Source organism: Thamnophis elegans, chromosome 8 (genome assembly GCF_009769535.1).
Source record: "Thamnophis elegans isolate rThaEle1 chromosome 8, rThaEle1.pri, whole genome shotgun sequence".
Lineage (NCBI taxonomy): Eukaryota > Metazoa > Chordata > Lepidosauria > Squamata > Colubridae > Thamnophis > Thamnophis elegans.
In genome coordinates this window covers 40,049,792-40,062,421 of record NC_045548.1, presented here as the reverse complement: position 1 = coordinate 40,062,421, position 12,630 = coordinate 40,049,792, and the positions used below count along the sequence as shown (strand labels likewise).

General features: G+C 36.5%; 1 pseudogene; it reads right to left on the bottom strand.

Annotated features, from left to right (window-relative positions):
- Positions 1-286: 286 nt before the first annotated feature.
- Positions 287-9,115, bottom strand: LOC116511953 (annotated as a pseudogene).
- Positions 9,116-12,630: the final 3,515 nt, after the last annotated feature.

Sequence of the window (12,630 nt, the reverse complement as noted above, 5' to 3'; positions counted from 1 at the left end):
CACAAGTGTGATGTCACCAGGATTATTCAAACATAATTCATAAAAGGATGGAATGATAATCATGTAATGCCTTGGATTTTCAAATGAAATTCATTCTGATGTTGGGGATTTAAACACATTGAAATAAACATATATTCTTCCCCATCTCAATCTTTCATTTTTATTTATTTTAACAAAGGTTCATTGGGGAACCAAAAACTACACATTCACATATGTTATCTAAACACGCACGCACACACACACACACACACACACACACAAAACACACACACACACACAATTGTTGTTATATCACTGTTTTTCTTTGTTACATGTCTCAAAACGTTGCCTTAGAGCACGCAATATGTTTCCTGGGATTTCCTGGTGTTTGTCCCGTAAAGCCTCTATTGCCCTTTGAGTCTGTTGGAGAGATGGAATGGCATGGGTGAGATGCGGAAAAGAAAGAAAAAAGGTGACATAATTAGATTTATGTTTCAGAAATTATAGAGAGAACATTTCAGAATTAAGATATAGACTATTCTATAGAACTTATTTAAACATACTATATATGTAAAATTCCAATTTATGGCAAAGATTTTTTTCTCTGTTCCTACTGATACCACAATGTACATAATCAGATAAATCATATTTTTCCTTTGGGTTAACTCATATGGTGCATATGCAGTGTAGAATTACTTCTCTGCCTACATTCAGTAGTATAATTAAAACAAAAAACAAAATAGACCCTGGATGCCTTTCATTTAATTTGCTCCTAACTGTGGCTTGTTGAGTAAACCACAATTATCTGGATTCAGCATTTACTTGAATATGTAAATCTCAGTTTAGATGCCACAATAATTGGTTTTTCAGAACATGCATATCCCAAAGGAAATTGATGATGGCTTTATAGGCTACATGAATGTTTAAATTTCGCAGCTGAGCTTCCCTCTTGCATTCTATGTCGAGCCCATTTTTCCTCTAAGGAAAGATTGCTCCATTCTATTGATCAGAAAAATAAAGAAGCAGGACATATAGAAAGGTGCTCTAAGGACTATAAAATACTATAAATGTGACTGAGTTGAATCACTTTGTCTTCAACAATCTGGAGCCTCATATCATTAATGTGATGATATTTATCAGCATTACAAATTAAACAGGAGATACATGGCAGTCTTGACTGCTGCTTGGATTTGTGAAGGACTTGAAGGAGTTAAGAGTTGAATCCCAGAAAGTCAGATGCTTTATTATACTGAAATCATCTGATTACATGAAAATTCTGCCTACTGATCTCGACATGGTTGCAGTCTTTCCAAAAGAAGTTGGTATGCAATGGGATATTTGTGAACTACAACATTTGCTCTAATAGGAGATTGAAGCTGTGCCCTAAACAGTCCTCAACAGATCTGAAAGCTATACCTATTCTTGGACTGCGCCTTCAGACACTGACTCCTGCCTTTGTCATTTCTCAAAATGTTTTCATTTATTCTATGTGAAGCTACCATTGAAGAGAACTGTAGCTGTTTGCTGCACTTCTTAGAACTTTAGTATGATAGTAATTTGATGAATGTTTTCATTTAAGTGTGCAGCTAGCCTTGTTGAATAGTTTGAATAAGTGATGTTTAAACAGTGATGGATGGATGATGGATGGATGGATAATAGTCTTACACTGACAGTTAAGTACCAAGCACTGAACTATAATTCTGCATATCTAAGTTGTGTATTCTAATAACTGTTACTATAGAATTATAATTTCATGAACAAAGTGAAAATTTGAATATATATTTTATTCCCTTATAATACTTACTTTTTCAGCTAATTTTTCAGCAGATATATTTGGATCATATGGAATTGGTTTTCCAATATGGGTTATAAGTTTAACTGGAAACAATCCACATAATGGAAAGGTAAACCATGGAATTCACTCATATAACCATCTCATTGGTCCTGGGTACAAGATTTAGAAAATTTTAGAAACAATTATTAGCAGCAGTCTGCGAGTTATGTATTAGTCTTTCTAAAATCCTATATTTGAATATTAGCAATTTTTAGTAGCAGTATTGGAACTTAGTAAAGTAAAGGTTTTTCAGTTGAAGGGGGGGGGAAGTTCCCATGTTTGAGAGCTACAATTTGCAAAGTTCAATTTATAGCAATAGCAGTAGACTTATATACCGCTTCATAGGCCTTTCAGGCCTCTCTAAGCGGTTTACAGAGAGTCAGCATATTGCCCCCAACAATCTGGGTCCTCATTTTACCCACCTCGGAAGGATGGAAGGCTGAGTCAACCCTGAGCCGGTGAGATTTGAACCGCTGACCTGCTGATCTAGCAGTAGCCTGCAGTGCTGCATTTAACCACTGCGCCACCTTTTAAAATTTATATTTTAAAAGGCTTAGAAAATTAGAATTATGAAAAACATACGTATAGATCTCACAAGGCTGATAGAAGGCAAGATGATGGATGGACAGACAGGTAGGCTTCCTGTAATAAGCACCAATGCATTTAAAATATATGGTTAACTTTGCTGAATTTCCATAATTTCTGGGTCAGCCTTGGGTCCATAAAATCCCATGACATCATGTCACCTTTGGGAAATGTACTGAATCAGATTTTACAGCAAAGGTCTGATGATTGAGCTACAGTATCTTTAAATTAAACATGGTAGGCAAAGATGCAGATGCATATATTTATAGCCTCAAAAGTAATAATATTCCTGAGAATACATAAAGTTTTACTTACGTATATTTCCATATGATACATATGCTTCTCTAATATTTTGTGTAAACATAGGTACGATTGGCTAGATTAAGGAAAAGAAAGAAATAATGAGACTATTTTAGTCCCTGTACATGAAAGAAATAAAATACTGGGTTTCACTGTCTCTTATAGGAAAGGGATTATCATGGATCAAATTTCTAACTGGCACTTTCTCTTTCATATTTAATTCTAGGAAAGTAACGTAGAGAAAATCTTATTCTTTTGATGGGGATTAAATGAAAGGTTGATACACAAAAAGAATAATTGAGGACTGCAAGGAGAAATTAATTTTTTTAAAAAAATATTTATGTAAAGTCACAGATTGGATATCCTTTGGGATTCACATAAAGTCTTCATGAAATATTATTTCATACAACATGATATTAACTTAAAAAGGAATATCAGCAGAGAACACAACCTATTTTTGAAAAACAAAACAGAAAAGAAAGAAAATCCCAGAGAAGATAAGTATTCCTCAACAAATTAGGCCCTTACAGTGACATTATCAATAGTATTAGTGAAAATTGAGTGTGTAGATGAACTAGGGATGTAGCTAGCATGTGAATAACAAAAAGAAAAAGAAGAGAAAATAATATTGCAATTAGAACAGGAAAACATAATACTAATGTAAAATGTTGCCAATAAAAAAATCCATAAATTTTAAATGAAAGAGAAATATGTAGATAATAGTAGTATGTGTAAAGAAACCAATTTTTTGGAGCATAAGAAAGGACAGATTCGCCGTTTCCTGGTCTGTCAAATCTGATAGATGGTTGCATTCACTTTTCTGTTCATTTGCCAATAGGTATAAATGATTGATATGAAATGGAAGCATAGCATTTACAAATACATTTTTCAATTAAGAGCAGGACTAGGAAAATGACAAATGGCTCACCACTTTTGCATTGATGGCTGTATGAGCAAATCCTTTCCGTTTGCCCCATATTAGTTTGTAATGATTATTTCCATAGTTCTGCTCTCGCAGTCCCCCTGGTACAACTATCAGGTGGTTCCCTTGTTTCAGAATGTCTACACTCTTTTCTCTTGTAGGATGAACATTGTGTTGAAGGTCAAAGTACAGAGTTAGTCCTGCAAAAGCAGACCTAAAAAATCATTCAGTTCTTGCTTGTAAAAGAAAACATGATAATTCAGCTAAGAGTTTAAAGAAGAAAAATTGGACTTTCCACACCACTGAATCAATGTCTTTTGATGATAATTAAAACTAAACATAGAGTATTTTTACCTGGTAGACAAAAAAGAGTATGATGCATCACACAATACCAAAATTTCCCAGTAAGTCTATACATCTTATGGACAAAAAAATAGATGTCCTTTGGAAAAGCTCCATGGTAAAAAACAAAGATTGCTGGTTCTTTTGGTAGATTTTCTACTCCAGAAACCTCATAACCTGTTAATAGAGGATCAGTGAAATGACTTCAGTATTGTTTCACAAGGGTCTCCTCCAGAAGAAAATATGATTGTATAGAAAAATTGCTTTTCTTATCTTTCTTAGCTACTTGTGAAGCTAAATATTTTAAATCATATGTCACTTCTGGAACAACATGCTGTCACATTGATCAATCAGAACATCAATATCAATCAGAATCGTATGAGATTTAGGTGTTATTACATTTGTGACACAACATATTCCTTCTAATTTCCTATAAATCATTTAGATTCATACCAATTAAACTGACATAAAGGCTTATCTTTTATCTTAAATATCTCAATACAATCTTAGGATATTTTGACCATTGTAAAACATTTTTAAAAGACAATTTTGGTATTCTGCTTACATTTCGAGAATTATTAACTGACAAATAAAATGTTTGATGTCCATATTGTGCCATGCGGCCATGCCAAAACCATGGTAAATGATGGGTTAGTATACAATGTAAAGGCATCAGCTTTTAAACAGTTACTGAACTGACTGAAACCTTTGGACTTTGCAGGTCATCCTTCACTTACAATCAGAATTGGACCCTAAAATTGATTTGTTGAGTGAAGCAATTGTTAAGCTAATACCATGTCACCACATTTCTTAATGACAGTAATCCTAACTGTCCTAGTTTTGATCATTAGGTGACTAGATACATTTTTAACTGGATTGCTGGGAAGGACCCTGAGCCTCCTCGGAATAATGGGACAGGAGAGGACACAGGTTTCTGAATACATTCAGACTAAGGCAGAATATCAGCAAATGGCTCGAGCCTGTAAAAATGAAGTAAGGAAAGCCAAGGCTCCCAATGAAGAAAGGCTTGCCACAAAAGTAAGAAATAACAAAAAAACCTTCTTCCAACATGTTAAAAACAAGAAAAAAGTTAAGGAAACAATTGGTCCATTGCTGGGAGGAATTGGCAAGAAGTGACAAGCAACAGGGAGAAAGCAAAACTATTTAGCTCATTTTTTGCATTTGTCTTTACACAAAGGGATAAAACAGTCCAACCTATCAAAAACAGCACCACAAAAATCAGATTAGGAACACAAGTTGAAATAGAGAGGAAAATGGTAAGTGAGCACCAGTCTACCCTAGACAAGTTCAAATCACCAGGACCAGATGGATTGCACCCCAGGGTTCTGAAGGAACTGGCAGACGAGATCTCAGAATCACTGAACTATATCTTTCAAAGATCCTGGAGCACCGGGGAATTGCCAGAGGACCAGAAAAGAGCTGATGTGGTTCCCATCTTCAAAAAAGGGGAAAAACAGATCCAGGAAACTATAGACCTTTCAGCCTGACCTCAATATCAGGAAAGATTCTGGAAAAGATAATCAAGCAACGAATTAGTGAACACCTAGAAGCAAACAAAGTAATAGCCAACATGGGTTTGTCAAAAACAGATCATGCCAGACTAATCTTATTGCATTCTTTGACAAAGTGACAAAATTAGTGGACCAGATGCCGTTGATATAGTTTACTTGGACTTCAGTAAGGCATTTGATAAGGTAGACCATAACCTACTACTAGATAAAGTAGAAGAATGTGGTTTGGACAGCATCACCACCAGATGGATTCGTAACTGGCTGACCAACCGCACTCAATGTGTAGTCCTCAATGGAACTGCATCTATATGGAGGGAAGTATCCAGTGGAGTACCCCAAGGCTTTTTTTAGGCCCAATACTTTTCAACATCTTCATCAATGCTTTGGATGAGGGAATAAATGGGGAACTCATCAAATTTGTAGATGACACCAAGCTGGCAGGAATAGCCAACACTCCAGAAGACAGGCTTAAAATACAGAAAGATCTTGACAAACTTGAATGTTGGGCACTATCTAAAAAAATCAAATTCAATGGTGAAAAGAGTAAGGTTCTACATTTAGGCAAGAAAAATGAAATGCACAGGTACAGTATAGGTGGTACCTTCCTCAATAGTAGTAACTGTGAGAGGGATCTTGAAGTCCTAGTGGACAACCATTTAAATATGAGCCAGCAGTGTGCAGCAGTTGCCAAAAAAGCAAACACAGTTCTAGTCTACATAAACAGAGGGATAGAATAAATAACACATGAAATGTTAATACCACTTTATAATGCCTTGGCAAGGTCGCACTTGGAATACTGCATTTAGTTTTGGTTGCCATGATGTAGAAAAGATGTGGAGACTCTAGAAAGAGTGCAGAGAAGAGCAACAAAGATGATTAGGGGACTGGAGACTAAAAGATATGAAGAACGGTTGCAGGAACTGGGTATGTCTAATTTAATGAAAAGAAGGATTAGGGAAGACATGATAGCAGTGTTCCAATATCTCGGGGTTGCCACAAAGTAGAGGGAGTCAAACTATTCTCCAAAGCACTTGAGGGCAGAACAAGAAGCAATGGGTGGAAACTAATCAAGGAGAGAAGCAACTTAGAACTGAGGATAAATTTCCTGACAGGACAATGAATCAGTGGAACAGCTTGTCTCCAGAAGTTGTGAATGCCCCAACACTGGAAGTTTTTAAGAAGATGTTGGATAGCCGTTTGTCAGACAAACTGGGCTTGGTCCTTATCCCACAGGGGAGGACAATGGTGTGTACTATTGTTTCTCAAGATTTGAGATCCATTCTGTTACCCTTTTCTCCTCTTGGGAACATTCATATTTGATTTTTGATGTTTTGTACCACTGGACATGAAAATTATACATTTTTTCTAGTTATTTTTAGGAATATAATGATACCAACATGTGCATGCCTAAATATTTTTGGTAGTCTATGGGTTATATATGAAGTTTTTCTTTTTAAAAATATGCCTGACCATAGGATTCAATCAACTTCTAAGGGAGTTTCTTGACTAGTTTCTGAAGCATTTTTACAAAAATGATTTATACATAAATTGATGCTTTACATCAGTTTTCCATTCAAATTCTATTAGATTCAGTTGCAGCTCCCAGATGGACATTACTGCTCGTTATGGGTGGTCAGAAAAATGATGCTTAGACTGATAGTAAATTCCTCATCTCTGCCTAAAGAATGAATTAAGATATACTTACTGTGAAGAATTTTTCCATGCCACTTAGCTGCCAGTGCCAAAAATTTCTTTGGCTTGTCCCATTTTTTGCTCTCGATATCATCTGGCAGATTGCCAAGCATTTTCCATACAAACATTATTGTATTGTATAGATACATGAGAGACAACATAGATAAAATGGGATAATATAAAATTATCAGAATTACTATCAAAGTTAAGGGATATACCATAAAGCCTGCACATCCTTCCAAAATACAAGTTGGCCAGATGGTAAATTCATTTCCTATGGTATAATATATATTTTCCTCAGACATGTTTGAAGTCAGACTATATAAATAGAAATCCATTCATAAATAAAGTATTTCTTCCTGGAAAAAAAAATAAAGATACAAGCAGGCTTTATTATGAGCTCTGGGAGAACCAGCAGAATATCAGCTGGCATTGTATACAAGATAATGACACTTTTAAATAGCCTCTGGAGAAGGTTGTGCTGAGGGATGGTTAAAAAAACCAAGGGTTAGTACAATCAATCTGATTATTGATCCTTTTAATCAAACATTACTGGGATTGTTAAAAGGTCTTTTTTTTAACCAACCAAGAAAGAAAAGGTTTAAATGACCAGCCAAAGATGTCTGTTTAGGAAGGGGTTTGTGATTTTAGAAACAACTTGTTGGATATTGTGCACACAGGACAATTCTGGACACCTTTTCTTCCTCTGCTGATATCCATTCTTTTCCTTCAACTTCAATGCCCTTTATTTTTATGAAAAGAAATCAAGTGCAGATACTTTGCAAGAACCCCACTTTCCTTTTCCCTCTGCTAATACCTGGTCAATACCAGGCTGATTGGGATGAAGAGAACAAGGGCACTAGTTCTATTTGAAAATATTAATCTTCTAAAATTTTGGCAAATTAACACCATCATCACTAAAAATTTCCTCTTGTAGTTCTTTTACAGAGAAAATATCAAGGATGAGTAAAGTGCACTACATCATTCTCCAAAGAACTTCCATTGTGCTCCTTTAAACATAGGAAGTGGCCCCCCACCCCATAATAAAACTCTTGGATGAGAACTGAAAAGTCTTGAAAGGAAAATGAAAAAGTCCAGTTGCCTCTTGAAAAAGCACCTTTCTGACATGACATTCTTCACCTTATGAAATTTGAAGGGAGGAGAAATGTGAATGGAATCATGCCCAATCAGACACATAAGTGTAGAAATGGCACCACTCCTTTAATAGTTCAATAGAAGTGCTTGATACAGGCTTCATTTAAAGATTTCCACAACATCACAGAGTAATACACAATAAGAGAAAGAATAGCTTGTTTCACAATATAAGAAACTCTCTGATCTGCTGACACAATGAGTATTTCCTCTTTGTTTTTGTCAGCTAAGCTGCTCAAAGAACTAGCAGAAGTCTGATAGAAGCAATAGAATATTCCATGTACTCTGACAACTGGTATCACTATCAGTTTCTCTTCTTGGCTTTGCATGTAAATGGAAGGAAAATAGTTGTAATGTTTCAGATTTTCAGGTATTTGAGGAGCATCTTCAGAAAAGTCATAAAATCCTGGAATAATATTTAGTTTTCTGCAAAAAGATTCTAAGCGCTTCATCTGATGCCCTAAGTCACTTAGAAGTATTGTTGAAAATGGGCAATTCAACAGAATTTCCTTCAAAAGGAAGGTGCAAGTTATATATTAAAAACCTTTCATCAGCTAACCTTTTTGCAATAAAAAATATTACTCTCAATTCAGTATTAAAATATTAATGGAGTTTAAAAATAATCAAAACATTATTGATTAAAAATAGAAAAATAGAAGAACCGCCCAGCCCCCCCCCCCCATTCAATAAAAGAAGATGAATTTTACCTGGCTACCAGAATCATTACCTCTTACAAACAGCTTGCTTGGAAAATCAGTTTTACTCTGATGTAATAACTTTTAAAATGAACAAATGTTATGTTCTCCTCCCTCAGAGGGTGGATTGAGAACAAACTCAATTGAAATAAATCACGACCTAGAATTAACCATCATTTTAGCCAATGCCAACTAACATTGATCTAATTTTTACTACGTGGAACTCGGAAGCTGTACAGATTCCTTTGCACAGCAGCCAAGTTGAATAATCTAGCAGGAACCATAAAAATGGCAACAGAGTCAAGATAGAAATCTGTAATGGATAAACACATTGAATACTAGTAGAGTTTTTTTGCTATTGCAAAGTTGGATGGAGAATACCTTAATGTGCACTGAGTTCCTTTTGAGTGTTTTCCCAACATATTCAGTGACTGGATAGGGTATTGGTTAGAATGCTGCCATTTATGCAGGTGACTTTAAGGCCTCATTAAAAGTTTGAATATGCCCCTTCCTGAAGTGTAATATGTTATAAGTCACAGATCTATGGTTTATTCTAGTCACATTTTGATGACTCATACCCATTACAAAACTGGATTTCCCTTTAGAAGGATATGACAGATAGAGGAAAAAAGAGAAAAATACATTTGCAGAAAATTCTAAAGTTCCTTAGCTACGATCTACAGTTTAGCCATATTCATTGTCGTATAATCTGTCATAAGTGGTCATAGGCAATCTCAAAACATGGTTTATCATCAAACTTGCAAGGCTTTCCTTGGAAACTTCACATCTACCTTATAAAAAGCACAGCTTAGACAATATTGGCCCCAGTGATATGAAAAGTGGTTCTGGCTGCTCTTATGACAATTTCCCAGGCATAACACAGTACCATTAACCCTTGTTCCTCTGTTGGGGCAAAAGGGCAAATGAGAAGAGAAGGAGATGGCTAATGAAACACCTTCAGAAAGTTTCAGGTGGGTCCAATGTGTACCAAACCAATCACACAGCTCAAGAAGGAAAACAGCAACAAGATCCAACTAATTCTAGCAGGAACAAACACTTATTCTGCAGGGACCAAACCAAAACTTGAGAGCTCCAGAGGGTGTTAAACTCCTGTAGCAACTTATAATGAATAAGGCAATATCTTCACTGATTTAGAGTTTGTAGCCTTATTACAGCAATAAGTAATGTATGGAGTTAGGTTACAGAAAAGAAACAGTGTTGAATTTCAGAGTTTAGTGACTGTGGTCTAGGCAACAAATGTCCTGACATTTCTATGGCAACTGTCACTACCATCTTCAGAAGTTGTAAATGGTTAGGTTTGGCATCTACACAGGCAAGTTGGTCTGCTCAGGTCAATCTAACATAGTTGCCTGTAATCACTTATCCAACACTGCCCAACAGTTACTCGGTGTGAAAACCAACATAGGTTACACAATGTTGAAAAAGGAATATGTGTAACTTGTCCCTGATTTCTTAGTAAATGTTTAGGTGTGGCCTTTCTATTACTTTGATCTTCTTTATGATAGTCTTTATTTAGTGGAGAGATTATTTATTTGGTTGGATGAAATATTTGTGTTCTTCCACAATATTTGGAAATGACCATTTTTATTCCTTGCGGCAAAGAATTTCACCACAGAGAGATTAAATGTACAATACTAATGATATGTTTGAAGGTTGGAAATTTTTTCCTCCTACCAGTAATTACTCCATATGTATTTTAGAAGTTCCTGAAAGCGAACCAGTATAGGTGAATTTATAGTGAAATAACTAGTCTGAAAATGATCACCTGATATTATAGCACTTCAAACTACAATAATGGTACATCCTTGTTAGTCTCAGCCTGGGAAACTTTAATTTCATAGGTCATTGAGCTTCCAGTACTGGTAGCTCCTCCTTAAATTAATCTGACACATCCATTGATAAAGTTTTTTCATTAAAGTTTAGAAAAAAGTGTAAAGTTTAAATAACTGCCACACATATTTGGAATCCTGTTACCTTTGCCCTTAGGCAACTGTGGCACTTACGGCAACATATAATTTTATATTCCATTGGAAAAATTGTGATGTACTACAGAAAGTCAGCATTCCTTCCTATGCTTAGTTCTGCACTTTGAATAAAACAGCATTCCACTGAATTTTCTTGTGTAGCATTAAATTATGTTGATCCCTTTTCCCAAGGTTACATCTTGCCAGGATAGTTTGGGCATGGCTTGAAGATTGACCTCTGTACCACTGTCTCTGTAATCAGCATGAAGCCACAGAACAGAAGTTCTGCTGTAAGTAAACCAAGGATTACACTACCATCTAGATTCATCAAGTTGTGTTCTACAAACATTTTCTAGATCCCAGTACATACTTTTACAATATGTATAATGAATTAGGACATAATAGTAGGACCGGGCATGTTGCAAATATCTAATTATTAATCTCCAGGTTTATGCAATATCCATGGATATATCTGAGTTCTGCTTGCCCTATCAAATACTATCATTACCTTTCTATATGGAGCACGTGGCATAATTGCCAAACAAGCATATTATACAGAGCTTTTTCAGAGTCAGGGATGTCACACTCAATTTCATTGAGAGCCACATCTGGCTTTTGTTTTGTTAGATACCAGAATCGGTTACAATGGTTTCCACCAAGTCCTCTGTTCCGGCGGGAACAGAGATTCAACCTGATTGGTCGAAGGGTTTGACAGTTCCCTATAAAAGAGCTGCTGTCAGCCTGAACCTTCACTGGATTGTAGATAGTTGTTTTGTTACAATAAAGAGCTGTTGCTGTCTAAGCCTGAGTGTGCCTTTCCTTTACCCAATCTAACACTGACGACTAAGATGGGATTGGAAGGCAACTAGGCATGCAAAAAGAGCACAACAATCCAGCAAGTGAATTTATCCCGGAGCTCAGTAGTACTCAAACAGGCTATGCCTAGCCTCAAGAAGCAGCATCTATGAGTTCCTGACATCCGCCTTCGTGACTACCAGGAGAACTGAGTCCCCATTGTGGGCCAGGGCACCCACTCTGTTGACTACCTTCCAGTGATGGTAGTCAACAGAGACCTGCAGAGCCTCCTGGGGCATGACTGGTTTGAAGCCCTGGGCCTACAAGTGACCAGAATCAATCCCATGCGAGACGAAAGCACTGAGGAATTCCTTAAGGAGTTTGAGGACGTCTTCGGTACCAGTCTAGGTAAGTATGTGGGGACTCCAATATCGTTTAACTTGGACTCCAATGTAGCCCCCATCAGGCTAAAACCCAGGAGAGTACCTTTCACTCTCCGCCCTAAAATTGAGTTGGAACTGTACAAATTAATAGGCCGGGGAATCCTAGAGTCGGTACATTATGCATGCTGGGAGACCCCCTATAATGACACCTGTCAAATCTGATGCGTCTGTCTGCATATGTGTGGACTACAAGTGCACAATAAATAAAGCTTTACAACAAAGCACTTATCCTGTACCCACTGTACAGCATTTACTACATTCATTAGGCCCCGGAAAAGTTTTTGCAAAATTGGACATGGTGCATGCATACCAACAGTTGCCTGTAGATGGCGTCACAGCGGAAGCCCAAACCATTGTGACGCACAGGGTGCATT